This window comes from Corythoichthys intestinalis, chromosome 17 (genome assembly GCF_030265065.1).
Source record: "Corythoichthys intestinalis isolate RoL2023-P3 chromosome 17, ASM3026506v1, whole genome shotgun sequence".
Taxonomy (NCBI): domain Eukaryota; kingdom Metazoa; phylum Chordata; class Actinopteri; order Syngnathiformes; family Syngnathidae; genus Corythoichthys; species Corythoichthys intestinalis.
The window spans coordinates 8283471-8298758 of NC_080411.1; the positions used below are offsets into that span (position 1 = coordinate 8283471).

A 15288-nucleotide genomic window follows, 5' to 3' on the forward strand; every position below is an offset into this window, starting at 1 on the left:
GTCACAGTTGCTTTCGTTTTATATGCATACCACTCATTTGACTGGCACGTACTGTCTCAACAAAAGCGAACATTTGCCATTGGCACAGTTGGGAAGCATGCCTTATGTTTCATTTATGTTTGTATAATAGAAGTATTACATAATCAACTTGGCAAAACAGTTTAGAATCATTCTTTTAACCTACAACTTGACATGTTTTATCATTTGTTCAAACATTACTCAGGTGAGGTTGATTTATAGTCTTGATTGTGTTCAGAATAAGAGAAAAATAAGTCTTTTTGCGTGTACGTTGACATTTGGAACACTGGTCATTGTATTCCAAATGAAAAAAGAAAAATGACAGACAGAATAAAGAGAAGCAATTTTAAAACTGGTATAAGTAGAAGCTTTCATGTGAATCGCTAGATTTTTTATTTTTCTGGTAAGCCACTATTTGGGAAAATTGCTTTGAGTTGAATGACTTCCACTTCTTCCACTTCTCACTTTTCACAACGCTATGATACTACTCATCATTTTGGACCATCAATCTTACACCACCCTATCAGCAGTGTTGTTAATAACGGCGTTGCTAACGGCGTTATTTTTTTTTCAGTAGTGAGTAATCTAATTAATTACTTTTCTCATCTTGGCAACGCCGTTACCGTTACTGAGGCGGGAAAGGCGTGCGTTACTATACGTCACTATGTTGGTTGAATGACGCAAGAAAAGTCTGAGAGGGACGGGCTCATGGAGATGAGAGAGCAGAGCAGGAATGGGGAAGACGCCATTGCAAACGCGATGCTAGGTGGCTCCAATAATACCTGACTGTAGCTGATAGCCTACAAACTACGCCCACATGATACGGTAGATATCACATATTATAGGACTAGATGCAAATGACGGACACGGCTGCATTGGCAACATGTTTTAAGGACTACATGCGTTAGTAAACAGCCGCCATCTTAAAGCAGTAGACCTCTCAGGGAGGCTCTGTTGTAGACAACCTTCATAGCGGACCTAAGTAACTTTTTTATCTAAAATGCTCCTGAATCGGCAAAATCTTGACTTAAATCTATCTTTAAATGATGAAACTAGGGTTGTTCCGATCATGTTTTTTTGCTCCCGATCCGATCGTTTTAGTTTGAGTATCCACCGATCCCGATATTTCCCGATCCGATTGCTTTTTTTTTGCTCCTGATTAAATTCCAATCATTCCCGATAATTTTTCCCAATCATACACATTTTGGCAATGCATTGAGAAAAATATGAATAAAACTCGGACGAATATATACATTCAACATACAGTACATAAGTACTGTATTTGTTTATCATGACAATAAATCCTCAAGATGGCATTTACATTATTAACATTCTGTGAGAGGGATCCACGGATAGAAAGACTTGTGACTTTGTATATTGTGACTAAATATTACCATCTAGTGTATTTGTTGAGCTTTCAGTAAATGATACTGTAGCCATGGCCAAATGCATGATGGGAAGTGGAACCATGACTGTGCGTAGTGCTACCAATTCATATATCTTCTCTACGTTGGGAAATAACATAAGGTGTTAAGAAAAAGATGAAGTGCTACCTTGCTTCCCCACACTGCTTCCTAATCGTATATTTCTAATCGTAGAGAGAGGGATTGTAAGGCCTTAGCCAATTAAAAAAAGGCTCCAAAGGCTGCCAAATTTCACTCTACTCATTTTACACTGCCTTTTATCTCTCTATATAGATAAAATGGCGCCATTACAGATTGAGCGCGACAATGCGTGATTGGGTCGTGCAGCGCATGCAATAATTGTGTTAAATATTTTAACGTGATACATTTTTTAAAAAATTAATTACTGCCGTTATCGGGAAAAATTTGAAAACCCTACCTTAAGCCTAAACTAAAGACTCTGGGTGAGTGTAACATATTATGTCTGTAAGGTTAAATACAATTAGAAAACGATTTAATTAAAAAAAATATATAGTATATTAAAAAAAGGCATGGCCGATATTTTTTTGCCGATTCCGATACTTTGAAAATGACGTGATCGGACCCGATCGATCGGGACATCTCTAGATGAAACAGTTTTAAAACTTACACATGTTGAAAGTAGACAGAAGGGAACTAATGCAATAACGGGAGCAATTTTAACAACTTTAACAGTTGATTCACAACATTAAATGACTTCCACACATAGCAAAGGTTACTATCTAGTTATCGCAATACCACTGTGTCTATTTAAGTAGAGGGTAAAGAATTGGGCTAGGCCCAATTGTCCCCAAAAACCTTTAAACTTCACGTTGTGTGACCTGTTTGTTTTTTGTTGTTGTTTTTTTTTTTGTTTTTTTAATGAAAATTATCACTAGTTACTTTGCCAAGTAACTAATTACTCTTACATTCAGGTAACTGAGCTACTAACAGAATTACTTTTTGGGAGAAGTAATTTGTAACTGTAATTAATTGCCTTTTTTAAAGTAAGATTAACAACACTGCCCATCAGATATTATACTTGTCAAAGTAAGCCGTTTAATGTGGAAAAGCCACCCAAATGTTCATGCAGCTTGCAAGGATTATACGAGCTTTTGTCACAATGCACTTCACTTCCTATTGGGTTCTTAGCAGTGACGAGGCGAGGCAAAAAGGTGGTAATTTAGCCAGGCGCACAGGGTAATATTTCCCAGTGTTTTTTTTAAGTCATCATGCACCTCATCAAATGCTGAATTATACATTTTGGTTAACAGATTTGAGCAGCAAAATTTGACAGGGAAAAAAAACCCAAAAAACAGCCTCCCATTGAAGCCCAGTCTTAGACTCAGTGTTGTTTTTGGCAGCCATTTCAATTTTCGTCTTAGTCTTTTGGACGATAATGCTTAGTCTTCGTCATATTTTAGTCATCTCAAAATGCGTTGGTCTTGGTCTTGTTTTTGATTACAAAAATTCAAGACTAATTTCGTGTAGTTTTATTCGATGTTTACCCAAAATGTTTTCATTTGTAGCATTTAAAAATTTTACTCCAAAAATAAATGAATAAACAAATAAAGGTTTCCAACTATTTCGAATGAATGTTAACAGACGAGAACATATTGCATTGTCTATCTACAAGGACAAAGCCAATTTGGAGAGAATACACACTTAGCAGGAAAACAGTACAGTCCCTGACAAAAGTCTCGTCGCCTATCCATTTTGTAGAAACAATTGGTAATAACCTGACTTTTAATTATTCGATTGGTTTCAGAAATGGCTCATATGAAAGCTAAGACCCTCCGAAATGATGTTGAATGTACAAAAATATATTTGTTTCACTGAAAAAAGATTTATCAGTTAATGAAGACATAAAGGTCAAATATTGGCAAGACAAAAGCGTTGTCGCATACAGAAAGTAGTGTGAAAATTGAACAAAAAATGTACTTCAAATCAAAAATATGTTACATAACATAAGTGAATTAAGTAGTGGTGCTGTGAGATTCAAATTTAATATTTTTGGATGACCTCCATGGGCTTCGGCAAGGATTCATACAATTTATTGATGAAGTCATCAAGAACAATAAAGAAAGCAGTCTTGCATGCCTCCCAGAGTTCATCAACATTCTTGGGTTTCGTCTTCCATGCTTCCTCTTTCATTCTACCCCAGACATGTTTAATGATGTTCATGTCTGGTGAGTCCTGGCCAGTCCTGGAGGATCTTGATCTTCTTTGCCTTGAGGAACTTTGAAGTAGAGATTCAAGTATGCGATGCAGCACCATCCTGCGGCATAATTTGTCCCTTTTTATGGTTAGGAATCTAAGAAGCAGCAACGATTCGTTGATATTTCAGACTGTTTATCTCTCAGAGTGCAGACAATTAAAAAACCGTGTGGCATTTGCCAAGGCCCACAGCCTGTCAAAAGGATGGACGCTAGAAAAGTGGCAAAAGGTGGATTTTTCAGATGAATCTTCTATTGAATTACACCACAGTTGCCACAAATATTGCAGGAGACCTACTGGAGCCCGCATGGATCCGAGATTCACTCAGAAAACAATGAAGTTTGGTGGTTACATCATTACCAAAATCATGGTCTGAGGTTACATCCATTATGGGGGTGTGCGAGAGATCTGCAGAGTGGAGGGCAAAATAAATAGTCTGAAATATCTACAAATATTAGCTGCCTCTTACATTCCTAACCATAAAAAGGGACAAATTCTGCAGCATGATGGTGCTCCATCGCATACTTCAATCTCTACCTCAAAGTTCCTCAAGGCAAAGAAGATCAAGATCCTCCAGGACTGGCCAGCCTAGTCACCAGACATGAACAGGATGAAAGAGGAAGCATGGAAGACGAAACCCAATAATGTTGATGAACTCTGGGAGGCATGCAAGACTGCTTTCTTTGATGTTCCTGATGACTTCATCAATAAATTGTATGAATCCTTGCCGAAGCCAATGGAAGTCATACAAAATATTACATCTGGATCTCACAGCACCACTACTTAATTCGCTTATGTTATGTAACATATTTTTGTATTTGAAGCACATCTTTTGTTCAATTTTCACTCTACTTTCTGGAGGCGACAAAACTTTTGTCCTGCCAAAATTTGACCTTTATGTCTTCATTAAATGATAAATCTTTTTTCAGTGAAACAAATATATTTTTGTACATTCAACATCATTTGGGAGGGTCTTAGCTTTCATATGAGCCATTTCTGAAACCAATTGAATAATTAAAAGTCAGGTTATTAGCAATTGTTTCAACAAAATGGATAAGCGACAAGAATTTTTTCAGGGACTGTAAATTATTTTCAATTAATTATACCCACCTGGACGCTACCAACTATATGTTAAAAAAATGAAAATTTAAAAAAAAAGGTATCTGAGAGTTTAAGAGGATGCTGGCCGTTAGCCAACGTGAATACTTTGCTAACGTGCCGGGGTACGTTTAGTGTTTGATGATCACTCAGAACAGACAAAATAACCATTTTACCATATGTTTCAAAACAAGCAAACCTGGAGAGGACACATGTGAGTTGGGGTGGGCACAGCACGTCACATGAGTGACACAACCAGACACTGCTACTATGCAGGCTAACTACACATAAAATGTCACATATTGTGAACCTGGGACAGAATCTATGGCGAATTTTTGTCTCGTTCTCGTCTCATCAGACGAAAACTGGCATTCATCTCAAAGTTTCAGTCTTCCAAAACACGTTTTAGCTCGTTATCATCTCGTCATTGTCATGAAAAAAAGTGTTTTTTACCGAAATACAGTGGTATAAAAAAGTATAAGAACGTTTTGGAATTTCTCACATTTCTGCATGAAATCACCATCAAATGTGATGTTTTTTTGTCAAAATCACACAGATGAAAAAAACAGTGTCTGCTTCAACTAAAACCACCCAAACATTTTTAGGCTTTCATATTTTCATGAGGATAGTATGCAACCAATGACATAAGGGGGAAAAAATAAGTAAGTGAATCATCTGCCTAAGGAGACGTAAAGAGCAATAGACACCAATTTTTACGAAACAATCTAAGGTGTGTGCCCAATCACTGATAAGTGGTTTAAAGCTGCCCTGCCCACTATAAAACACACACCTGGTAAGAATTGTCTTGATGAGAAGCATTGTCTGATGTGCATCATTGCTCGGTCAACAGGGCTGTCTGAAGACCTGCGATCAAGAATTGTTAATTTGTGTAAACCTGGGAAAGGATCAAAACTAGTGTTGTTCCGATCATGTTTTTTTGATCCCGATCGTTTTAGTTTGAGTATCTGCCCATCCCGATATTTCCCGATCCGATTGCTTTTTTTTTTTTTTGCTCCCGATTCAATTCCAATCATTCCCGATAATTTTTCCTGATCATATACATTTTGGCAATGCATTAAGAAAAAAAACGAATAAAACTCGGACGAATATATACATTCAACATACAGTACATAAGTACTGTATTTGTTTATTATGACAATAAATCCTCAAGATGGCATTTACGTTATTGACATTCTTTCTGTGAGAGGGATCCATGGATAGAAAGACTTGTAATTCTTAAAGGATAAATGTGACTTTGTATATTGTGACTAAATATTGCCATCTAGTGTATTTGTTGAGCTTTCAGTAAATGATACTGTAGCCATTTAACAGTTCTGCCCAAATGCATGATGGGAAGTGCAACCATGACTGTGCGTAGTGGCACCAATTGATATATCTTCTCTGCGTTGGGAAATAACATAGGGTGTTAAGAAAAAGATCAACTACTACCTCTCTTCCCCACATTGCTTCCCACGATATTTCTAATTGTTGAGAGAGGGATTGTAAGGCTTGAGCCAATTAAAAAAAAGCTCCAAAGGCTGCTAAAATTCACTCTACTCATTTTACGCTGTCTTTAAGCTTTATATACAGTGGTACCTCTACATACGAATTTAATTCGTTCCAGGACCTTGTTTGTAAGTCGAAATGGTCGTATGTCGAGCAGGATTTTCCCATAGGAATACATTATAATTCCATTAATTCGTTCCAAAGCCTAAAAACATACACTAAATTCTTAATAAATACTGCTGGCACTGTTACAAATGGCAATTAAACATAGAAAAACAAATAAGTTATAAATAAATAATTCAGAATAATATAATAAAAAGAAGAATAATTAATAATTATTCCTGTAAATAATGTAACGAATCGGATTCTAATATGGCGGACACTTTTTACTGTCCCTGAACGCACCGCGAAGCTGACGTCTCAGTGAGATAGGTCGGTGCGGTAGAGATAATACTTTCGTTTTCTTGAGAGCAGTCAACTGCTTAAGACAATGGGCGTTTTGTGTTGGATAAGTTCTTAAATAAATGATAAAAACGTGACGAAGCTGGCGATTTCCTTGGCAATGTTACCACAATAATAATTGTCACCTTAACTTATAAATAGTGGCGAACGGTGGTCGGAAGAGGACCATGGAGCTGTATTGTTGAGCCAGTTCAGGGACGCGCACCCCAAGCTCATATTTTTCTATAACTTGCATCTTCATTTCAAAGGTAAGCATCACTTTTTTCCTTGTTTCTCCAACTGTATCAACTTTTTTTGAAAACTGTGTTGATTTCTCACACAAGAAAATCCACCGTGCGTTCGTTTGCAGTGCTGTCATGTCGTCGTATTTCGAGCATGTCGTCGGATGTAGAAACAAATGGTGAGTCAAATTTTACGTCGGATGTCAAAAAGATTGTGTGTCGAAGCGATCGTATGTCGAGGTACCACTGTATAGGTAAAACGGCGCTATTATAGATTGAACACGACAATGCGTGAGTGGGTCGTGCAGCGCATGCGTTAATTGCGTTAAATATTTTAACGTGATTAATTTTTTAAAAATTAATTACCGCCGTTAACGAGATAACTTTGATAGCCCTACTTTAAGCCAAAACTAAAGACCCTGGATGAGTGTAATACATTTTGTCCGTAACGTTAAATACAATTAGAAAACGATTTAATTAAAAAATATATATATATTAAAAAAAAGGCATGTCCGATATTTTTTTGCCGATTCCGATACTTTGAAAATGATGTGATCGGACCCGATCGATCAGCCCATCTCTAAAAGTCTAAAAGTCACAAAATAATAACTCATTTGCTCCCAAAAACCTATAAATACATTCTATTCTTAATTGTTTCAGTGTCCCAAAGACGTATTTATATGTCTTTTACGTTTTGTTTTTTTTCACAAGACACATCTCTCGGTTCTGATGCAACTTAGCTCTAAAGCACAATGCTGAAAATCCATTTTCAAGCAATAAAACTGGCCACTGAAGGGCAGTTGCTCATTTGGTAAGACCCACAACCCGATTCAACGGAACGAACGGCCGGGCCGCATGGCCGGGGCGCTGGCGGAAGACGACCGAATGGACGACCAGGACGCCAGGCGACGAACGACCAAGTGCGACGACCAGAAGGACGTCCAGGATGCCAGGCGGCGGACGACCGAGCAGAACAACCAGGAGGACGCCTGGGATGCCAGGCGCTGGACGACCGAGCAGAACGACTTGGACCACCAGTGCAGCGGACGATGCCGTTGAGTCCTTGCTGCTCGCCGATCAGAGCCCGCGCCGCTGTGCTCGGCCGCTCATGTCCCCCGCTACCCTCCATTGTCCCGCGCACGGCCAAACCAGCTCTCCCCAGGAACACAACATGCCACGTGGTCACAACAAAAGAAAGACTCAAAAAATCCATCGTGATGAGACAGGGAATAAAGGAAAAGTTTACCCTGGCTGTCGCAGCCACAACAGCGTCATCTCTCAGTTCAATAGTTTAGAAAGAAGTAAGAAATTGTTACTTTGCGATCAAAAGCTGTATTTGTCTTGTTTTTTTATGTTATTTTGTTGAAGGAAAACATTATTCAGATGTTTGGGATGTCACAAAAGCAAAAAAATATCTGTGTTAAAGTCCAAATAATGTTTGAAATGTATGCTTTTACAAAAAGCTCAATTTCTCTGTTTTTTTCATCAGAAATTGGAAAATTGCTCAAACTAAGCTATTTTCTAATGCTGATTTCTAAAGAATGGAAAAAGATAACTTTTTTTCCCCTGCTTAAAGAAGAGAGTCTAATCTTTCTTTTGGTGGGTTCCATGTTTTTATAGCGTTAGAACAGAATTTTCTGTGGGCCTTGCAAAATCAGTCAAAATCCACGCGGCCAGGAGCGAAGGGGTTGGACTGGTGAAAATGGCTGGGAGTGAATGAGTTAAATGTGATGGTTCACTTACTTATTTTTCCCCCTTCTGTCATTGTTTGCATACTATCCTCATTAAAATATGAAAACCTATAAATATTTGGGTGTTTTTAGTTCAAGCAGACAGTTTTTTTCATCTGTGTGATTTTGACAAAGATCAGCTCACATTTGATGGTGATTTATGCAGAAATGTGAAAAAATCCAAAAGGTTCCGATACTTTTTCGTACCACTGTATCTTCGTTATCGTCATCGTTGACAAAAACAACACTGCTTAAACTGAGACTGACCAATATTCAAATCCTTTGCAGACAAGCCCCAATTGTATACATATATATCGTATTGGCCCGAATATAAGATGGTGTTTTTTGCATTGAAATAAGACTGAAAAAGTGGGGGTCGTCTTCTATTCGCGGTCTAGACGTTATACCCATTCACGACGCTAGATGGCGCCAGATATCATCGAAGCGATGTTCTGTCATGACAGATCTCAGCTACTCTCAAGTTGAACCAGTTTGCATTATTTTATTGCAATGTTTTTCCTTATTCAGATTTGTTTCAATACTACAGTTACAGTTAGACTTCACTTTGATGGTTAATGCAGTTATTGCAATTTTGTTGTTTTATCACAATAGATTGGTTTATGTAAATGTCAAAAACCAGAAGCCATTCATTTACAAATGTGATTGCACTTTAGTTTACATATTTAAATGTTCAGATGTTAAGATTTGAATGAGGCAAAATAATATGCTTTTTTTCCTCTCAAATATATTGTTATAATCAGGGCTGTCAAAATTATTGCGTTAACGGGCAGTAATTATTTTTTTCAATTAATCACGTTAAAATATTTGACGCAATTAACACATATTCCCCGCTCAAGCAGATTAAAATGACAGCACAGTGCAATGCCAACTTGTTACTTGTGTTTTTTGAGTTTTGTCGCCCTCTGCTGGTGCTTGGGTGCGACTGATTTTATGGGCTTAAGCACCCATGAGCATTGTGTAATGATTGACATCAACAATGGCGGGCTACTAGTTTCTTTTTTGATTGAAATTTTTTACAAATTTTATTAAAACGAAAACATTAAGAGTGTTTTTAATGTAAAATTTCTATAACTTGTACTAACATTTATCTTTTAATAACTACAAGTCTTTCTATCCATGGATCGCTTTAACAGAATGTTAATAATGTTAATGCCATCTTGTTGATTTATTGTTATAATAAACAAATACAGTACTTATGTACCGTATGTTGAATGTATATATCCATCTTGTGTCTTATCTTTCCATTCCAACAATAATTTGCAGAAAAATATGGCATATTTTATAGATGGTTTGAATTGCGATTAATTACGATTAATTTTTAAGCTGTAATTAACTCGATTAAAAATTTTAATCGTTTGACAGCCCTAGTTATAATCATTTTTTAGATGTACTGTAATTATTTTTTGTATAAAAAAACAGTTTAGTGTTCAAAAAGTCTTTTTTCAAACTTGTCTTGAAAAAGAGAGTCTTATAATCAGGGCAATCTTATATTCGGGCTAATACGGTAAATGTGATGGTTCATTTACTTATTTTTCCCCCTTCTGTCATTGTTTGCATACTATCCTCATTAAAATATGAAAACTAGGGTTGTTCCGATCATGTTTTTTTGCTCCCGATCCGATCCGATCGTTTTAATTTGAATATCTGCCGATCCCGATATTTCCTGATCCGATTGTTTTTTTTTGCTCCCGATTCAATTTTTATAATAATTTTTCACGATCATATACATTTTGGCAATGCATTAAGAAAAAAATGAATAAAACTCGGACGAATATATACAGTACATTCAACATACAGTACATAGGTACTGTATTTGTTTATTATGACAATAAGTCCTCAAGATGGCATTTCATTATTAACATTCTTTCTGTGAGAGGGATCCACAGATAGAAAGACTTGTGACTTTGTAGATTGTGACTAAATATTGCCATATAGGGTATTTGTTGAGCTTTCAGTAAATGATACTGTAGCCATGCCCAAATGCATGATGGGAAGTGGCACCATGACTGTGCGTAGTGCTACCAATTGACATATCTTCTCTGCGTTAATATAAGGTGTTAAGAAAAAAAAAATTTGATAACCCTACCTTAAAGAGCATATGACACGAGAAAAAAAGTCTTAAATGGCATTATTATGTGAATTAGAATCATATTTTGAGACGATTCGACTATATACAACAATTTAGCAAAGCACAGATGACGAGAAATTAGTCTTTTAATCTGCCGGTTAGCCACGCCTACCTTTATAGGGCTTTAGCGTCCCCAACAGGTGGATGACGTCAGGGGTAGACTTGGCTCATCGATTTTACTATTCAGCCCATTGAGGGGAAATTATTCAGAACGAGGAAAACGCGACGAAGAAAGCCGCAAAATGTCATTGCTTCAGTCTCTCTACTCCAATATTTTTACAGGATATTCTTTTTACCCAAGTATTTTTCCCCAATAGCTATATAAATGGCTTGAGAAGGACCAGTCAGCCCGTTGAGGGGGAACTATTCACAACGAGGAAAACGAGACGAAGAGAGCGGCAAAATGTCATTGTTTCTGTCTCTTTACTTCAATATTTTTACAGGATACTCTTTTTATCCAAGTATTTTTCCCAATTGCTAAATAAATGGCATGGTCATGACAAATAACAGTCTTGTGCTGAATGGAATATGAAATAATAAAAATGCATTTATTCAGGACGACATGGCAAAATTACTCTATAATGGTCAAAACTGTCGACTTCACCTTTACTGTCGCACCTCCCGAACGATATTTTATGACACCTAAATCGGACATATGTCATTTCCCTTCCCCGGCTTCGGAGAATGTAAACAAACCAGAAGGCGTGACAGCTAGCCGACATGCTAACCCGAACCGAGTGATGTTTCAAAGTCTTCAAAGCGGAAAATCACACATAGCTATCCTGGATTATTTGATATGACGACCCGGTTGTCGAATGTCTTAGCGGATCGGCAAACCGCCCGGCAGAGAGCAATTTACAGTTCGTTCCCCGGAGGAGGGTGGCTGGAGTTGTTGTGCAGCTAACAGTGCTGCTGCTAATGCATTAGGAGAGCTTTTTACATGCCTATCAATGATCAAACGTAAGTAGTCCTTCATTTAAAGGAAGTTTGTAGTGTTTACTTTGCAATCGCTGTATTCATATTTGACATAATACAAAACAAGATGTTTACTCACTTCCTCGTCAGTCCAATGGTCCCACAGTAAATATCCACGGTGAATGGGAACCTTTTGAAACTCCAAAAAGGCGCATACGCCTCTCCCTCATACAGAATGATTTTTCTGCAGCCGTTTGGCTGGCGTGATGCGAAAAATAAACGTATTAATCCGCAAAATCAGCTGAATCCTTCGTCCTCATACACAACAGTACACTGTAGCGTGAAGAGGACGTCTTCTACCGTACATGTCACAGCGCCCTCCTCCTCAATGCGAGACCGAAGCCGGAAGTCACTCATTTTCCTGGCGCGGGATTCAAAAAACTAAATAAATATAGCGATCGCTTCCACACACATCCAAGCGGTCCATATCATTCAGGAGCATAAAATACCGCGTGTATTATGAAATAAACATGCTTTTTCGTGTCACAGGCACTTTAAGCCTAAACTTAAGACTCTGGATGAGTGTAACATATTATGTTTGTAACGTTAAACACAATTAGAAAACGATTTAATAAAAAAATATATATTAAAAAAAGGCATGCCCGATTTTTTTTTTTTGCCGATTCCGAAACTTTGAAAATGACGTGATCGGACATCCCGATCGATCGGGTCATCTCTAATGAAAACCTATAAATGTTCGGGTGGTTTTAGCTCAAGCAGACAGTTTTTTTCATCTGTGTGGTTTTGACAAAGATCAGATCACATTTGATGGTGATTTATGCAGAAATGTGAGAAATTCCAAAAGGTTCAGATACTTTTTCATACCACTGTATCTCCGTTATGGTCATCGACTGATCAATATCGAATCATTTGCAGACGAGCCCTAATCACGCAATATTATTTCAAGCAATATAATTATTCTGATCCATTTTGAGAGATTTATCCATCGTTTCTGCCTTAATTTCATGATGTTTGAGGCCTGCTTGCATCCCGTTTCACAGGAAGTAGTCATTTTGTCCGATTTAATGTTTTTCTAACATGCATATCTTCCGAAATCTTTTGCCTTCTTCTTTCTCTGCAGCCTCACAACCTCCGCCCCTTTGCCCCATCTGCCTCCTTACTGTTAACCCACCACCGCCGCTGCCACCACCCCAGGCCCCTCCACTGCAATGGTTCCCGCCCTCCCTCCCTCGTGCATGGATCACAAGCATACAAGCATAAAAAAATACATACTTGTATTCCGACCTTAAAGCCTGTTAACACAGAGAAGGTCAAAAAATCATCTTCATTTTGTCTCGCGTTTCCCGCCTTGCCGTCACATTCCATAAAACAACTCAACTATGATTAACGATGATTTAACGCAGGCGTAAAGCGGCAGACGGCGCCGATCCCCCGATGTTCCTACAATCTGGAAAGCAACACTCAAGAGGAAATTTGACGGTTGCACATCCCCATCAACTGAAGCCAACACCTGATCATGTGCTTCTTCTACTCTCCCCATATTTCCAAGCCCAGACAGACAGACACACACCCTTGCCCTAGATAAGCTAACCGCTAGATTTAAGCACTAGCATGAAGCGAAAGCATCCTTAAGGATGGAGGATGCTCACAGGGGATGAGTCAAATAGCAAGGATATGATAACACTGTCCAATGGAACACAGCTAGCAGGGTGGAGGAGGGGGCCGGACAAGCTGGCTACCCTGGTGCCATCTCTGAACATCACCTTGCCTGTTTTGTGTGGGAAAACACACCCAAAACACACACAGGTGTCCCGCATTTTGTTCCAAAACTGAATGAAATGAAAAGCGGCAATCTGTAAAGTAGTTAGTCAGCCTTACCGTGTTCACAAGGCAGCATCCATTTACAAAGGATACTGCAGATGAGCCCTGGCACGCAGAGAACGCCTCTGAACAGTCCACCCTTTTAATCACACTTCTTCAATTTCACGTCTTCCTCATATTCCCAATTACTGTCTCACACACACACTGTCCGTCTCTATCTTTTCTGTGCCTTTTCTGTATCCTCTCTCATTTGCTCCAAGGCAGTTGAGACACTGCAGCGATGGGGGTGGAGGGCGTGTATATGTGTGTTTGTGTGTGTTTGTGTGTCAGAGACGGAGAGAGGGAGTGCAGTACAGAAATGGAGGGAGGAGTCAGCAGCAGCAGGGATAGAGAGAGAGAGAGAGAGAAGGGGAAACGGTCAGGATTAAATCATGAGTTGTAGAGAGAGAATGAAAAAAGGAGAGAAAATGGAGCAGCCAGGATATCTTTATTTCATGCCTTTGTGATGAAAAATGTATCATCCATTAAGGAGTCTAAGCCCTCCTGGTTTCAATGGAGGTGCTACTCTGTGTGTCCCTTTACATTTAAGCCTATATTGCTTGCTATTTCATTGATTACAAAGAAAAAAAATGCTAGCAAGAGAGTGAGAGAGAGGTTTGGACGATGGTGTAATTGTGCAGTTTCCACGCCAGCTGTCTCCGTGACAGTGGGGCCGCTTCGTTTATTGTCATTGGTTAAGAGCGGGAACTGACAGGAACCCGAGCAAATGAGACAGCGTTTCACTGGGTGTGAATGGGTTGTTCGCTCCCCTTTTTTTTTTTTTTTTTTTAATGGGCTTGCTCCACATCTTGTTTAACCTCCTGGAAGCAAAGAATGTTTTGTTCTGCCAAAGATTCACATATGTTGTAAATGTGTGTTGTAAATTTTCAATTTGGAAGTTACATAAACCAGGGGCGTCGCTAGGTTTTAAGAACAAGGGGGGCTTAGTCCCCAGGAGTTACACTAGATCAGTGCTTCTCAATTATTTTCTGTCACGCCCCCCCAAGGAAGACGTAAATGTTTCGCGCCCCCCCCCCCCAAACTCTCTGCCGCCACTGTAAATAGTATCATTTGTCTATAAAATTACTATTATAAATAACATTGTGTCCTTTTTTTTTTCTAATAAAGAAAAAAAGTAACATAGATCAACTTATAAAAAAGTATAACTTTATTAACATTGTTTTCTTTGTAACAGAGAAGACTTGACGTGCATTAGGGATGGGCGATACCAGTGATTTTGGATTCGATCCGATACCAAGTAATACCAAGGCCAAATATTGCGATCCCAATCCGATATCGATACCGGAAGTTCATATTTTATATATATATTATATATATACACAACCCTGCAGAGTTCTCAGCCATTCTGATGATATCTAATGTACAACTACAGCAAGCACTCAAAAACTATTATAAGTCTCTTTGTGTCAAATATGCATTGCAATGAAAAAACTGCTGCTTTTAATAACTAGCAAAGCAGTTTCCCTACAAACTCACAAACCAATCCATTATCAAAAAAATCTGATTAGTCAGTCTCACTCTTTAACCATGACCCTTAAATTCATATGCACAGAACATTTCCCTGCTACACGTTGTATTTGATCAAATTTTGATCTACCCAAGTTAAATATTTTTGATCTAATTAATGAACAAATTAATAGTAGCATGTT

At 38.3% G+C, this 15288-nt stretch overlaps 1 protein-coding gene across 1 annotated transcript in view; it reads right to left on the bottom strand.

Annotated features, from left to right (window-relative positions):
• gnaz (guanine nucleotide binding protein (G protein), alpha z polypeptide) overlaps positions 1-13898 on the bottom strand; it is a 106431-nt gene extending 92533 nt beyond the window's left edge. The window contains exon 1 of the mRNA XM_057818249.1: positions 13637-13898. The gene's annotated coding sequence lies outside the window, so the exon portion shown is untranslated. The remainder of the gene's footprint in view (positions 1-13636) is intronic.
• Positions 13899-15288: the final 1390 nt, after the last annotated feature.